Source organism: Tamandua tetradactyla, chromosome 6, assembly GCF_023851605.1.
Source record: "Tamandua tetradactyla isolate mTamTet1 chromosome 6, mTamTet1.pri, whole genome shotgun sequence".
Taxonomy (NCBI): Eukaryota; Metazoa; Chordata; class Mammalia; order Pilosa; family Myrmecophagidae; genus Tamandua; species Tamandua tetradactyla.
This window is the reverse complement of record NC_135332.1, coordinates 113,228,175-113,245,513: the sequence shown is the minus strand read 5'-3', so window position 1 is coordinate 113,245,513 and position 17,339 is coordinate 113,228,175. Positions and strand designations below refer to the sequence as shown.

The following is a 17,339-nucleotide window of genomic DNA, read 5'->3' as shown; positions in this document are numbered from 1 at the left end:
TAGTTTACTGGCAGAGACATAAAACTAAAAGAATAATGAGGGAGAAATAAGGTGCTGGAAATAGCCCAGAAGGATGGTAACTTATGATCACCACACAATATTTTATCCTTTTAATATTAAAACAATACCAGTAGTTTGTATTGGAGCAGCTCTATAACTGCTACTCCCCTCTAAAGTGCCTGCACATTCTTTATCTTATAGTTACAACATCCCAGGAAGGGAAGTGTAAGTAAGTACCTTCTAATTTTGTAGAAAGTTACACAGTAATCCAAATGCCTAAAATAAGAACTCACATCTCCTGACTCTCAGCCCAGTGCCCTTTAGGAAGTAAAATCCTGTACCTGATTACATCATCACTATCATTAGGAGAGCTACACAAAATATCTATAACCCTTACGAGTGTGGGCACTGACCCACCCACACTGCTCCCAGCTCTTCTCCCATGGTTAATGTGTACTGCAGAGCATTCTTATGCTCATAACCCTGGCCAGACCAGTCTCCCATTGTTGTAGAATGGATTTGTTCTCCTGAGGTATCCTGACTTCATGTAATAAATAAATTCATTCCTTAAGCATAAAATGCATTGCCATTTTTTTGGTGAAAATGTAAAAGCAAATCATTTAAAAATTAATTTTATGGTGAATCTCATTCTAAGAAGCATTGCTTACCTTATTTGTTTTCCAGATCACGGATTTGCTTAAAATAACACCTGTACTTTGGGTGCCACTATCCACTGACTATGGATAATGAAGTTAGATCTTTATAAAGGCTACTAAAAAGCAAACAGAAAAGAAAATAAAACCTAGTCTTGAGTCCTGGGGAGCTTCAGATGGTGCAAACCATTTGTTGGAAATATATATTTTAAATATATATCTATTTTAAGAATTCTCCCCTCAAAGACTCAGCTTAATTATCTTCCATTTAAAAAAAGGTTAGCAAAAATACCAAAATTCAGTTTAGAATCTGCCCAAAAAAGGACTCCTCAAACGTGTCTCTTTCCATTTTTATAGCCACAATCCAAAGTTATTTTCAAACATATTTCTCATATACGTCACCACTTCCCCTACACTCTGAATTTTATTACAAGACTCCCTAGTAGTTTGAGAGCAAAGCCATGGAGCAAGTATGACTTCCCACTTGTAAAGCTTTTTTGTTTGTTTTTTTTAACATTTCCATCTTGCCTGTGAGAGGGAAGGGTCTTGTCCAATAATACGACACATGCACATACATACACCTCTAGACCAATATGAACATTATGGTTTGCAAATTCTTGAAATTTCAGATGCCAATGTAAAAACCCTACAGTATTTCAATTATGTGATTACAAACACCCCTGCAACAAAATATTTCTAGACCTCAATGGTCTCTTTGTTTTAAGCTCAATTAACGCAATAACAACAGAATTTGACCCTCCAACCTAATTATTCCAGGGATGACTTCTCAGAAATTCTAACCTTCATTTATAATTGTGATACCCTCTTGTGAAATCCAAGCAGGATGAATGCGGTCAAATTAGGATATTACTGAGAGGCAGAACCTAAAATTGAACAGAGGTGCCATTGGAACTAGGAACTCAAAATTGACACAGATCAAATGCTTCCTCAGTAAGCAGTTAATCAGCCTTATAAATGCTCTAACATGGTATGAGGCCATATTTCTTTGTAGGAGTGTCAACTTTCTACTGAGCTCTTTTCTACATTCACTCTTAACTTCAGTATGCTATTCAAAAAATTGCTATAAAAGAGCCCCAATGTAAAAATCCTGCCTGCTTGATAACAAGTTGGGCAATTGCATTCTGCTTCTTAAAATCAGCTGTGCTGTATCAATCTAGACACTTTTTCTATTTAAATAAATACTATGAACTCAGTGTGAACCCTTTCAACACTGAATGGAATGGCCTGCACTCTCACCTGTCCTAAAGGTATCCTGACAGACTATCTTAATGTGAACAGGGAAGCATCACTGCAAAGCAATCCGTTTTAACAAACTGCTGCTCTGGGCATAGAAAAAGACCATTGTTGTGTGGCCTCATTTCATTTCTGTAACTGCCCAACTAAAGAATGACATCATCCCATTCTTTTTTTTCTTGATCTCGACTTGTGAATATTCCCTAGGCCCCACCCCCATCATAATTAAACTGCCTCTTTCCCCCACTCCTGCCAGGAGAGTAGCTATTTTCATTTTAATGTCCTGCCTGAAACTATCATTATAGAAGCCAGCTCTCCAGAGGAGAGGAAAGGGTTTTTCCTCTAGTCAATCAACATCCCTGGAGTTTGCTTTCTCATCATATTGGACAAAGCACTATTGGTACTCGCGTTGGTCCCCAAAGTATACTGTGAGAGCCATCTGCTGGGACAGGTCTCGATCAGATGACAATAGAGAGAAGCCAGTGAAAGGCAGCACAGCTTGCTATGCATGAGGCTTCTAATCCCACTGGAGTTTGGTATTTTCTTTAAACACAACATCATGGGCTTTGTGGATATACTGTACAAATAGATCCATTTACATATGCGCATGCATATGTGCAAATCTGTGTGCTTGTAAATACTAGCTCTTGCTTATCAGTTAAAATGGTCTTGAAGACCCACATGTGAAAGTCTTTCATTTCAAAACATAAAAGGATGACACAGAAGGCACTAGTTTAAAAATCAGCATTAGAATGCAACTAAGTAGAATGGCTGAATTAAGGAAGGTAAGGATTATACTATTGGAACGTTATCTCTTACAGGGAAAATGCAAAACAACTTATGTGTTTCACATTCATGTAACACAATGTGATGTGTTTAAAAGAATTTAAAAGAACTCTAAAGACAATGCAGAAAACATAAACTGTTCTGATACAGGATAAGTGGGAAAAAATCAGAATAAAATTGTACATTCTCCATGTTTCCAATTATGTAAAATATTAGGTTGTACCATATGAAATTGCTGCATTTGTGGGTCAAAACAGTCAAAGGCACATTTTCCTATGATTCCACCTAATATATGTTCATACCAAAAAGACTGATGGGCTTGGGTCCAATTGTATGGGTTTTTAACTTTTTTTTTTTAAAAATCATATTAATAATTCTATGGTTTTTACAATAAAGGTGTAATTTTCAAGGATATTAGTGTTTTATGCAAAAAAAAAAAAAAAAAGAGGGAACTGCTTAAAGGTAAGGGCGATCATAAAGGAAAAGAGTCTGCTTCTGAACACACCCAAATTCAGCTCTTCATATACTGCAGCAAGATTTAAATGTTTATAAGATATCAAGACAAGGATAATTTTAGTGGGCTTAGGGTCAATATGGATGCTTAGAAAAGATGTAGTTTACTATTATAGTCTATGGGCAATTTTTAAAAAATCATTTAAACTTAAGTAATTTAATTAAAATAGTATAAAAAATGCCAGGGAGGCACAACTAAAATTAAGATAAAAATTTCCATCCCAAATAGGTGTCAACAGGACTAAGAAAGGTCTTAATTTCCTTATACACAACATAGCCACTGTTCTAAGTCACCCAATCTGTGTGCATCAAGCCTTGTCCAAAAGTGCAGTACTCGAGTCCAGAAGGTACAATAGTGGCCATTCATAATTTGACAGGTGTATTTCAAGCTGAAAGTCAGGCTTCATAAAAACTAACAGTTGTTCTATAGGTGTGAAGATTTCTGATGAAAACCCCTAAAATTTCCACCCCCATCCCCTGTGAAATTTAATTATCCTTTTGGTGTCTTATTGTATGAGAATACAACATTTTGCTCTTTGGAAAAAGATAATCTTCTGCAATCTGACAAAGAGGAGATTCATGAACAGTTTCCAATACTTGCTAATAACATCTCCGGTCTCTATTTCTTGGGTTATGTATTTTGGAGGTGATGCCAAGTTCCAAGAACAGTTCTCAAAGCTGGAAAAATATTAAATGAATGAACTTTATACTCAGAGAGGCAGTCAAAAATGTACAAGATGGGAGAAGTATTTTGAAACCCTTAAGACCAATAAATTGGGCCTTTATTTTATAAATCTGACTGTCTATGCATAGAAAAAGAGGACGCATCTCTTTCTACAGAATTTATTAGAGATGGGAGAATTGTGGATATATGAATACTGGAAGTGACTCAGCTGCTTATCTAATATTCAGTTCTAATGATGGAGCAGGATAATGAGGGGCAGGACTCTCTGAAGTTGGCAGCTGGTCAGATACTACTTGTGAGTTTTCCAGGCCAAAAAGGAAAAAGCAGATTGCGGCCAGGTCTCATAGGGGTTCCACAGATTTTAAGAAGTGTCCTATGTGTTAAATTTGAGCAAGTGATTCTAACTTGATCCAATATTTAAGACACACTCATTTCTATTTTCCCATAAGAATATGCTGAGAAATGGAAAGAACATAATGCTTAAAGTTGTGAAATTGCACATTAAAGAGAGAAAGGTATGAAATGAAAGATTACCAGCCAGATAATAAACAACACAACATTCCAGAAAAGAGGCCTCTTCATAGCACAAAAGAAACTAAGGCAGATGCTTTGAAAAGTCAGGTCTTCAAAAACCTCTTGGGAAGTAAAGCTTTATCATCCTCTTCTACAGTTAATTTTGAATGTCATGATACTGAAGATCAACCTCTTTCTTTCCCACAGAAATATTTATGCAAGGAGCCAAAGATTCAGAAAGAAAAGCTCTGGCAAACTGACTCAAGAAGATAAAGAACTCTTAAGAAGTCACAGTTCTGTTTATTAAGCTAATTCCTAAACAGATTCTCTTTTCAAGTTTCTGTTTTGGTTTATTTTCTCTGTGTGGAATTTTGAAGAAAGGAGACCTAAATTTCACTGTCTTCTCTTACTATTGATTTTGTTTGTGTATAATAAGTAGTACTGATGGTACACCAGTATTTGCTGACAAAGCTCTGAGAACTATAGAAAAACCATGATGGTCATGATTTTATGTCAAGAAACTGATCCCAGTAGCCCATACACTTCAAGCCATTCCCTTTCTTCATTTGCTATTTGTACTATGAAGATAAAATATTTAATTCCACAAGTATTAGGAAGAGAAGTTGGATAAAACAACTCTCAAAAGACAAATGTGGAATTCAGGCCAGACTTGAAGATTTTGTTTTCTTTCGGGTGTGTGTGTGTGTGTGTGTAAGAGAGACAGAGAGGGAGAGAAGTTCATGAACTTTTTGGTGATTAGCGCACTTATTCCAAGTCAACCTAGGTCAACACAAGGCTTGGAATGAAAATCAAGTAAAGAGCAATGATTTTGAAAGGCTGCAATTTAAAACCAAGAACAACTCAACAGCTTCCATTTCATTAGTTTTGCTTGGATTTGGAGGGGAACAACTTTCAAAGTTGACATTTGAGAAAAGACTCAGGACAGTGTAAACTCATATGAACTGACACCCTAGAGAGTGTTTTTGCAACCTAGGTCATGTTGCTGAGGTGGACCTCCGTCACTCTCCCTTCCCCCTCAACACACACATTCACATTTATCTGGCCAAGGCAGAGAAACTGTGAAGAAAAGCTGTGAACAAAATAGGTGACATTCATACATTTTTCACTTCTAATGCTGGGCTGCCATTGAATGCCCTTCCTGGATCTGTTCAGGTTAATAAAAGTCACATGATTCTTTGGAGTCCCACTTTTTAGATGCTTTTCCTGCCATTCTGAAGGACTGCTACATGTAATGTCCTTTTTAGTGTTTTCAGTAAAGGATGAGAACACTATAGGAAGGTGCAAGCTCATTTATTCCTCCATTTCTGCCAATTCTTAAAACTCTCCACCACGAAACACCCCCCTCTTCAAGCTACAGAAAGTACTCAGGTAGCCCTTGGTTTAAGTAATCAGGAGATAATAAATATTTGATATGAGTACCTTTGAAGATTTCCTGCAATTATTCAGCCTTGGAGAACCTGCATGTCATTTACCAAATTCACTTTTTCAGAAGATGGTGGAGGACCATCAGCACCTACAGGAGAGGAAAGCAAAAGTGCTATCAGTTGCATTTATCAGCTGTTTCTCCCATCTTTCAGCTAGTGTCCTTTCAGAGCTTTAAGCAGGACACCATTAAGAATTATGTTCTCCAAATTCTGTCTAGATGAATTCCTTCCAAAGATTCTCAAGAGTCTTTTAAGCATTGTGGGTGATTCAGATCTTTTGTGGAAGTTCCCGTTTGACCCTCACTTCATCAAGAGAAAGACTTTCTATTAGATTCATTTTATAGTATTCTTTAACTGGATTTCACAGAACCAATAAAGAAACATTTCTTTTTAAAAGTTTATAAAGCATTTCATGTTTAAAGGTCGAGTGATGTATAATTTCAGGTTAGGAGAGCTATTTTAAAAGAAAAGGTGGTGAATCATAAAATCTAACGTTGCTGCATGCAAGCTATTATGTGATGAATAGCAAAACAAGCATTTTACAATGGTTAAATTTGTTCCCAGGCCGCATTTAAGACAGTTAGAAAAATAAGCTACTAAAATAAATGTAGATATCTTAATTGGGGGAAACACCCACTTTAACACATCGAATATTTAATGAAGAAATCTTGCTGCCATGAATAACACATTTTAACATATATGCAACATATAAGATAGAACGGTATGTCCTACTTAAACTCATAACTTCCTTTAAGTTTTAAAAAATATTTTTCTTACCCATGTAAGTATTAATGCCTAACAAAGCATTTTGTCAGTTTTCTTACCTCTTCACTAGAGAATACACTTGTATGCTGGCATTACACAAAGGGGAATCTCAGAGCTAATAGGTGTAGAATGTTTCCCTAATAGACCTGGAATCTCTTGTGCTGAACTGGCCCTGCTAATTCAGGTCCTTCCCTGTTCTGGAAGATTCACTCTCATAGCAAGGTTGCTAGATGGGGTGCCTTCCTGGAGCAGGCTTGTCACTGCAGTACTTATCTTCCTCCAGGGACACTGTTATCATGCCTTCCATTCCTGACAGCAGCTAAACTCTTCAGCCTTTTTTACATCACTCTCTGTAATATCCCATCCTGGGAACAGGTGAGGCTTAGAACTTTCACATTCTCTATCCCCATGCCTCTGTTAATATTATACATTATTATAAGCATTACATAGATGCCTACTTTTTAAATATGGTCCAGGAGAACATATTTATTTTTATGTTTGTAATTATCCATAGCACCCCATGATCTCTTGAAATTAAGAGTTTAAATTTGAATGTGATACTAAATCTATCTGGCAGTGGTCATGCTAGCATAGCCTAATGTCAAAATAACAAGTTTTGAGTATGTTACTGGGAGCAGTAAACTCTCAAATTAGGTGTCTGAATTTACAGCTATAGCATTCATTGGCTCTGTGACTCTGAGTAGGTTACTTGATTGTCCTATGCTATAGTATCCTTCTCTGAAAAATGGGGATTAAAAATGCTATCTCTCCCCTCGCAACATGGGACATGACTCCCAGGGTGTAAATCTCCCTGGCAACATGGGATAGAAATCCTGGGATGAGCAGGAACCTGGCATCGTGGGACTGGGAAAGCCTTCTTGACCAAAAGGGGGAAGAGAGAAATGAGACAAAATAAAATTTCAGTGGCTGAGAGATTTTGGAGTCAAGAGGTTATCCTGGAGGTTATTGTTATGCATTATATAGATGTCCCTTTTCAGTTTATGGTGTATCGGAGTGGCTGGAGGAAGTACTTGAAATTGTTGAGCTGTGTTCCAGGAGCTTTGATTCTTGAAGACTACTGTATAAAGATATAACATATTTATAATGTGACTGTGTGATTGTGAAAACCTGGTATCTGATGCTCTTTTTACTCAGGATATGTCAGATGAGTAAAAAAAATCAATAAAAAATAAAGAAACAACATGGGGGACAAAGGGTAAAATAAATTGGGTAGATGGAAATGCTAGTGGTCAATGAGTGATAGAGGTTAGTGGTATGGTATATATGAATTTTTTCTTTTTATTTCTTTTCTAGAGTGATGTAAATGTTCTAAAAAATGATCATGGTAATGAATGCATGACTATGTGATGACATCATGAGCCATTGATTTACACCACATATGGCCTGTATGTATGTGAAGATTTATCAATAAAAATATTTTTTTTAAATAGGTCAAAAACAAACAAGAAACAAACAAAAAAAATGGCATCTCTCTCTTAGAGTTGATGTGAGGATTACATGAGAATTCATGTGAAAATATTAGAAGCATTTCTGGCACATAATAAACATTAAGCAATCTTGACTCCTTGAGGTGAAATATATATATATATATATTTTTTTTTTTTTTGCATGGGCAAGCACCGGGAATTGAACCCAGGTCTCCAGGATGTCAGGCGAGAACTCTGCCTGCTGAAACACTGTGGCCTACCCTGAAATTACTTTTTAAACCAGATGCAACTTTCCTTGAAGAGCTCATTTGCAGTCAGAAGACATTTTCATAGAATGACACCAGTTTTCATAAATTTTATAAATGGAGACTTTGTCATCATCAAAATTATAACATGGTAGAATAATGTAACATTTTAATCGTTACAGGCCATTGAAGAAAGAAAAGAGGCAGCCTAAATACCTGCCTGATACATGTGGACACTGAGAGTCATTTCCAGCAGGAATAGAAAAACTTTTTGGTTCCATACTCTCAATCCAAGCAGATGTATTGCAAAGATCCTTTCTTTCTTTATATGTGCCATATAAAGTAGGCATAATATTATGCGGTGAAAATTTTTTTATTAAAATGATTTTTTTCTAACTCCATTAATGAATGTTTGGTTAAAACAAGCGTATTCTATATTTTCAACAAAACAGCATCACCTGGCAAATAAAATTAATATTATTTAGAATATTTTTGGTTCATGGTTTTGTTTATACGTAATTAGCAATGGGGGGGAATCAGTTGTGCAAATGTAATTTATTAATGTACAGTTATAGCTCTATGAATGTGTTTAAAGGAATTTTACCTAGTTTTGCTTGTACTTATATAATATCATAACAGCTAATAATTTAAGTCACTGTTGGGTCTCCACTGTCAATTGTTTGGGTATGAAAAATGCTGCTGGTGAGTTCCCATTATGCTGGCTTCCTTAGGGTTTTACTGATAAAGACACTCCATGCTTTCATTTTTCCTGTTCATCCTTACTTGGGAAGTCTGCCTTTCTTTCCTCCACATATTAAAATTCCAAGCACTCCTCTAGGACCAGCAAAAATCTCATTTCCCATCAACCTGCATTCTCATTAATCTCTCTGCCCAGAAATCCTACAACACTTCAGATCTGTGCCACACAACGTGGCACTTAGCACAGACTATCCTGTATTGTGGCTGTCGACTGTACAGCTGGTAGTCTTGTCTCTTTAGTCAAGTTTTAAGATTCGCAAGAACAAGGGTTCTACCTTGGCTTTTGTCTACATCTTAGTCTCTAAGCAGCACGAAGTGGTCCCAGTAGATACACACACTGATTGAACATTGCTATAATATATTGTCAGGAGCTGAACCATGTGTTGTTCCCTGGTTTGTTTCGGAGTGTATTCAGGTTTTATTCCAAAATATCTAATCCAAGACTCCAAATCATTCCTCAAGCAAGAATAGATTGCCAGACGACACCCCAAAGCTGGGACACACAAACTTGTAGGGAACAGGAACTCAGTGGCCTGGCTGTGGGTGATTCTTAAGCCAGACCTATGATATTTTCTGTAGGCAATGACTCAGCACACAACATACACATACACATGTATAAGAGGAGAGATCATTTAAGTCTCAGATTCTTCCTTTGCAAAATGAAAGGATAAGATCAGAAAACCTCCAAAATCCCTTTCTGCTTCAAAGTTCTAAAAATGTTGGGATGTCCACCCATTAAATTGACATTAATATCTATAACTGAAGTGTGTATGCCAGAATTTCACCTGCTAATACTATGTCAGGAAGTTAGCTTGATAGTTTAAGAGCTGCACTTTAGAAGTTTGGTTTGGCATCTCTCTCTATTTGTGTTATTGCACTTAGCACTTATGAATTCATGCTATAAAAAAAAATAGAAGTTTGGACTTAACTTTCTTGGTTTTCTCAGTTGTTCAGGAGCTGAGCTGCATTTCCTAACTCTCAAACTTCATAAGTTCATCAGATGTTGTTGCAGAGAAATGTTATTAAAATAACAGTCCTTGGTGGAAAACACTAACACCATTCATGATTAGTGAAATGTTGAAATGTAACTGATATTTTAAAATTGTGAACTGAAGTCACTTTTCTATACCGTCTACATATACATCTTTAAATAGATGTGTAAGGTAAATGTTTACTTTTCTTACACAGTTGTCCCTTAATTGTGTCCCAAAAGTGGCTTCAACTCATTGAAGTGCATTCTATCTTTACTCCCTTCATCTTGGAAAGTAATAATCGGTGCCAAACTGCTTTCCCCAAGGAGTTGTTGGAAGGTCCAAAATGTCCTCATTAGAAAACTTGCACTGAACCACACAAATCTTGCCATTGTGGATGGTGCACACACATGGGATTATTACTTCATGCATAATGACATGAGACCTGAAAACATGTGAACAGGAAGCCTAACCCAAGTGAGGGTTGGGAAGCTTCCAGCTTTCTGTGGAACACAGAAATGAACCAAAATCCAACAACATTCTGGACTCAGGTATCTGGTGGACTGCACAGCTGTGAACTATCTGCTTTTCAAACACTGTGTAAGCGAGCACAGTGGCTCAGGCAGCACCCAGCCTGTACTAAATCACTGTGTCAACAAACTCAAAAAGACTGTGAATAGTACAGCACTTGCTTATGAGCCAGGACTTTAAATGGTTTGAGTAACCTAAATGTGGAATGGTGAACACCATATATGGAAGCTCACTCTATGCCTCACAGTTGTGCTAATGGGAATTCCTCCAAATATACCTTACTCCTTCTTTAAATAATAAAGTTTCCCATAATGCATACTCATCTTATTCTAAAGCATACATTTGGTGATTATTGTACATAGCTGAGATGTTAACAGTTCCTTTTTGGGACTCTTCATTGTTTTATGGCAAAACCATTTTAGCAAAATTAGAAACCCTTTTTACTATTCCAAAGGCAAACATAATTTCTGAAGTGTTGCTGAGTCCTGAGGTAAGCCATCAGAAGCCAGATGGAATCCCAGCAATAACCAAATACTATCTCTCTAGTGAACAATAAATACTTTTTATATTCAGAAATGGAAATAGCTTCTTTAAATGTGTAGATACAGTTTACCTACCAGAAAGAAATATTAAACAACTTTGCAAGACCAGCCATAGAGTCTGGGGCTAAGCCCCTCTCATAATAAATGGCATTTGTTTTCTAGTGTTCAGATGGGGTAAGAGTTCTGAAACCCAGAAAGTCTAACAGAGGATTGCCCTAAAAGATTAATTGCTAAGGTTATGAGAAAACTAAGGCTATCATGTAATCAGACCTCAAAAACTTACAGTCACTACTTCTTGTCTGCTAACCAGATTGTTTTCTATTTCTTCTAAACGTTAAAATTCTTCCACTTGTCACCTTCTAAAAATTAACAAGTTACTCCTTTCCAAGTAAGCACCATTCAAGAGCATGGGGAAAACTTACTCATCACACCGTTGAAGGATGAACAGGTCATAGGCTAAGTAATATCCAGGTAAGAATTCACCTCCTTAGAAATTACTTCTTTACCTTGGTCTCTGAGCATGTCCCTTAACACAAGCAAAGTGAAAAATCCTAGCTAAGGAAAGGGTTTCTTCTTGATCAATAACTGTTCAATCTTTATTGATATGTGTTCTTTATGAATAAGTGTTTTTTACTAGCCCACAGATATTTTTTCTAGTCTTTGCTCATTTCTGAAGGCTCAGAAGAAGTAAAAATTATTCTATTTGAGCATCTACATAGCCATTGGCAAAACTGCCCTACACATGGCTTTCCTGTTGAAAAACTAATGGGAAAACAATCTATTCAACAGCAACGATACAAGACAATTTAAGGTCAGGGTCCAATGGTTCAGTGGTAGACTGGCCACCTTCCATGCAGGAGACCTGGGTTCGATTCCCCTACCATGCACCCAGAACTGAACCCTGAACTTTGGTGGTGGTGGTGGTGGTGGGGGTTCAGGGTTCAGTGAGCCCAGATATGGAAGTTTCTTAGGGGTAGTGGAGCAGACTAGGGAGAGTACCGTCTTTATGTTTTCCTCTCAAAATTTCAAAAGGAAAAAGTTTGATATTTTTTATTTTAATTCAATGTTACAATCTAAACTCTTACTGTTACCTAACCTCAACATTACCCCAATTGTAAACCTGTACTTCCTCTTGTCTTATTATATTCCATTATAGCTACTCAGCTGCCGAAGGTCAATACTAGAGACATTTCTTTTCTTTCTTTCCCTTCATCCAGACCCCAAGCATCTTCTGCCTCCTAATTATCTCTGGACTCTGCCCCTTATTGTCCACCTCCAATGCTCAGGTTTTCATATTTCTCATTTGAACACAATAATAGTCTCTTAACTGGTCTCCTAGTTAATAGGTCTTGCCACCCTGGAGGCACCAGATGATAATATATATAATCTTTGTAAAATGCAAATCAGATCATATCTACTCTCCCCATTCAAAATATACCCATTTGTTAAAGAAAGCTCTTGGGAGGGCCTGACTGGTTGAGTTAAGAAGCTGGTACCAAAAAGCCACTGTCATTGAGAGGGGCTCAGTACAACAAATAAGCAAGAGCCTCTTACCCAAACATTATCTTAGTGATATAGTTGTTTACATTCAAGCATAAACCCCTTATCTGGTGTAAACCTGTGGAGCAATTTTGTAGACCATGGGCCATCCCTGGACAGCAATTTGAGTTTCCCTAGAGTAATAGGTCCAATTATCTCAGCATGAAGCACCCAAATACTCATGACTGTACCCTGACTCAATCTTCAGGCCCCTACATCAACACTCCAGCACCATTTGAACCCATCCATGCTCTCTCACACCACCCACTCTCCAATCTTCACCTGGAATGTCCTTCTACACCTCTTCCAAGGAGCAATTCCCAGCTTATTCTTTAACACTCAGACAATGAACATATTTGTGAAAGCACCTTTGACTTTCACCAGGCAGACTTAATCACTTCGGCCTCAGTTCTGCCACTTAATCTTGTACACACTTCTATTTTTGAGTGTATTAAATTATTATCGAAATTATCTGTTGTTTTAGGCTCTCTCCTCAAACTATGAACCCTTCAAGGGCTCATATATATTTATTAGAGAAGGTGTGGGTTTACAGAACACATACATAAAACACAGATTTCCCCTATACCGCTCCACCACCACCATCTTGAATTGATGTGGAACATTTTTATAATTGCACTATTAAAGGACGTAGTTTAATTTAGGGTTCACTATGGAGTGTAGTTCCATGAATTAAAAAAAATGTTTTTGTTACCATATATATAATCTAACATTTCCCCTTTCAACCAGAATCAGATCTCTATTTCAGTGCTAATAATTGCAATCACAAAAAATAACGGAATGCTTCCTGAATTTGCATGTCATCCTTGTACAGGGGCCATGCTAATCTCTGTTTTGTTCCAATTTCAGTATATGTGCTGCCAAAGTGAGCACCGAAGGTAGGATATTACTGTTATTAATCTTTGCATCACCAGTGCTTAGCATAGTATGCAGTTCATAGTGGATGTTCAATAAATGAATGAGTTGAGCAAAAGATGAAAAGAGTAAGCAGAAAAGTCCTAAAATTGATTGAAACACTACTACTTTCCAGACACTGGGCAGATATTTTATATATCTTGTTTCCTTTTAGCCTCTCAACAATCTTCCCTTGGGTAAGTAATATATATCTCTATGGATGTGAAGCCTGAGTCTTGGGAAAGCCTAGCCTCAAACCCAGATCTCATCAAAGTCTGTGTTCTTTCTACTAAGACTGAATACTATGCCTTTGAGGCTAATGTTGAGATACTGTGGCTGATTTTTATAATCAAATTAACAAGAGTATAGAATCTAGTATTGACAGATCATTTTTAAATGTAGTCGTAAAAGCACTAGAATTCAGACTCATTTTCTATGGTAATTATGCCTTAAAATTTCTTGGAGGCCACAGAGAATTCTAAGTGGAAAGGTCGTTTAAAGAGAATCTTAAAAAAAAAACATGATTTTGTGTTTCCCTTGAATAAATGAATGAATGAACAGCTGTACAGCATTCCAAAATTTGGTATGTAATTTCTCCTTTTGGTCCATTTTTAGTCATAAACACTAAACTAAGTAGTAAAGAGATACAACAAATGTCGAGCGTTCAGGGTAATTTGCACGCACACAGGCACACACAGGCACACACACACCTCGTACTGGAGAGCTACTCTACTTATTCACCTGACTTGCCAGGCAACTAGAAACGATGCCAAAACTTAGTTCTTCAGTTGCGCTGCCTTCAGTGCTCACAATTTCAATCGGATGTGTTGCTGAAAGTTTCTTTTCGCACTATGAAATGAATCGCATCTTCCAGGGCAGGTTTGAAACTTGCACCGACTTGTGTAAACAGTCCAAAACACTACAGACACGACCAGGGCTCTTGAAAGGGACCAAATACAGCAGGGTGCCATCTGGCTGAGGGAATTACCAACAGAAACCTCTTTCCCTCCTATGATTGTTAGGAGAGAGCCGATTGGGTGAAGGACTTGAGCCAGAAACACACTTTCCATCCTCTAAGACTCTGGATGAGGGATGCGATTCCAATGAATAAATCATATAAAAGGTACCCAGCAGGCAAGGAAAGGCCCCCACCCCCACCCGCACCTCCCTTTTAAAGGAAAAAAGGAGCATCACACTTACAAAAGCCGCCTTCAAAATCTTCTCCAGAGAAAAAGCTCTGGGAACAAGGACTATGCAGAGGAGCAGAGATAAAGTGGCAGCTGGATTTCCTTCCTCCTCCCCGGGGCGCGAGTCATTGTTTCTTATCTCCTCTGACCTCCGAGGGGCGCCTCTGATCCTCACCGCCCTCCCTCTGGCCTCTCGGCCCCGGGCTTCCTATTTGCTGCCGGAGCCGCCCGGCCCGACAGCGGCCCGAGGGCTCCTTGGGAACTGGGTGAAGTGCTAGCGAGATGCGGAGGGTTATATAAGCCCGCGTTGTATTATCATCGCACACCCCCATAGAAGCGACGCTGCCAGACAAACAAAAGGCAGTTCCAAGAAGAGGAGGAGCAGAGGCAGAAGTTACATTGGGGGTGAATTTCGGGACACCGCTGAACTAACAGAGAAAGAAGAAGAAGGGGGGGGAAAAAAAGGGCAACTCAATATGTGCGAGCCGACCTCGGCAAACAAGCAGCGAGCTGCAGCTGGCGGGCCGGCCTCCGCGGAGGCTGAGCGGGAAGGCGACGGCTGTCCCGGCCTGCGGCGCCCACTCCCGGGCGAAGCGGCGCGGCAACTGCCGGCCGCGGGAGGAAGACGTGGTATTTGGGAAGCGGGCTTGCCAGCCCCCGAGTGCTTAGTAAACACTGATGTGCCTCAGACTCGGACCAGGTGCGCCTGCTGCTTTTCTTGATTCCTGGTCTCCTGTTTACCTCCTGTCGGTGGGCAGCGGGTTCCCCGTGTCAGGGCCGAACAGTCTTATTTGAATCCTCTATTTTCAGCTTCTGTTGGTCCCTGCTCTTTGTGGGGGCAGTTCACCTAGCCGCAGGGTTTCTGGCACCAGAACTGGGGTCAGTCGAGAAAGTTCTGGTTTAAGGCCGGCACCAACCACCCCTCAAGCCTCTGCTCGAATTGCTGCCTCCTGTTTTCTTTAGTTCATGCCTGTCCTGCCCTGTTCCCGGCACTGCTCCCCCAAAAGGTAAAGAAGTTCCTCGTCCTGGGAGATATTGCAGGCTTGGTTCCAAAAAGTGGCAATAGCCAGTCACAGGAATTTTGTTTTTGGTTTTCCAGCGCATATAAAAATTATGTTTACACTATACTGTAGTCTATTAAGTGTGCAATAGCATTATATCTAAAAAATCAATGTACATACCTTAATTAAAAGGTGACAGAGACAGGAGGTGAGCGCATGCTGTTGGGAAAATGGCAAAACTCATAGATTTGGTCAGCGCAGGGTTGTCACAAACCTTCTATTTGTAGAAATAAAAAAAATAAAACCTTGCAATATCCGGGAAGTGCCAAAGAAAAAAAAAATCATGCCTGTATTTGTCTCCAGACTAATTTCCCACTTCCCATCCTACCAGGCCTCCTTGTCACCTACTCCCAGCACATTCGAATATGAATCACTCTCTAAAGATGGCTTTTATGTCCCTTCATTTCCTTCCTTTCTTATACATCCCCTCCGCAGTGTGAATGTCTTCATGCACATTTCCTTCAAGGCCCTGTTCAAATCCTGTCTCCCCCTCAAAAGCCTTCCCCAGTTTCCCCTCTTCTCCCTGTTTACTCTGCTTCTGTAATTCCTTTCCTGTATTGTCGGGTTGGTCTCACACAGTGCCTAGGACTGGGCCATGCCAGCAATAAACAGGTGCTTAGTGTTAATTAATTTAACGGACACCTGATCTTACCTGGTGCATCAGTGATGGGTGAAAGGCGTCATAACCTATGAGCTGTCACACGTGTGGTGACGGACTGATGGTTGTTGAAGCTGTTCAACAGGTTCGTGAGTTTGTAATACTTCCTACATTTTGTACCTGTTTGGAAATTTTCCTAAGTTAAAAATAAAAAAGGAAAGTTTTTATAAAATGTGGAAAGGAGCATCTAAACCCCACTTGAGACTGCTTCCTTTAGGGTGTAATCTGGCGCACCTGCTGAGTCTCTGCTACTGTGTGTTTGAGGACACAGAAAGTTGAGTTTACTTTTTTGGAATGCCAGACAAATTCCCCAAAGGTGAAATTTTCAGAAATCACAGTTCTGGGATGCAATGTATGAGGAAACTCCCCCACTATAGAATGAATGCAGGCTGTCACAACAGCAGCTCTTTGGTGCATTGTTTTATGATATGGGGTGATATACAGAGCAGATGCTGTCAGGTAGTGAATTTCTTGTGGCTTTGCATTAAAGTGTTCTTAATGACATTTCCCCTGTTATTCTTTGGTAAAAGCAACATGCTTTAAATTCCATCTGTAGTGGCTGGATCAGCCATGGTGTCATTTAAGAGGCTTGGGGTGTGTCTAAACAGTACATGCTCCCCAGTGCATACAGAATGTTCAGGGAATTAGAATATTTCCGCCTCTATGAATTTGGAACAATAAAAATTCTGTTTCTAAAAGCAGATTTCAGCCTCAATTTCTTGAGGTTTTGGCTTCAGCAAGTGTAAAACGTTCCATCTTATTTTTTTCCTCCTGCTCAAGTCAGGGCCATAACTTTTATTACAGCTACCGTTTATGGTATAGATACCTACTGCATTTTAAGCACTGGGCTACATGCATCACATGTATTGGTA

General features: G+C 38.8%; 1 protein-coding gene and 1 non-coding gene across 5 annotated transcripts in view; both read right to left on the bottom strand.

Annotated features, from left to right (window-relative positions):
- SULF1 (sulfatase 1) overlaps nucleotides 1-15,064 on the bottom strand; it is a 183,332-nt gene extending 168,268 nt beyond the window's left edge. For 3 of the 4 annotated variants that reach the window (XM_077166956.1, XM_077166959.1, XM_077166957.1), the window contains exons 1-2: nucleotides 14,762-15,064; nucleotides 5,845-5,938 (exon numbers count right to left, since the gene is read on the bottom strand). The gene's annotated coding sequence lies outside the window, so the exon portion shown is untranslated. The remainder of the gene's footprint in view (nucleotides 1-5,844; nucleotides 5,939-14,761) is intronic. The other variant, XM_077166958.1, reaches the window with a different exon arrangement.
- Nucleotides 13,437-13,540, bottom strand: LOC143689203 (U6 spliceosomal RNA). The gene has a single exon (XR_013178664.1). It is a non-coding gene; the product is annotated as a U6 spliceosomal RNA (small nuclear RNA).
- Nucleotides 15,065-17,339: the final 2,275 nt, after the last annotated feature.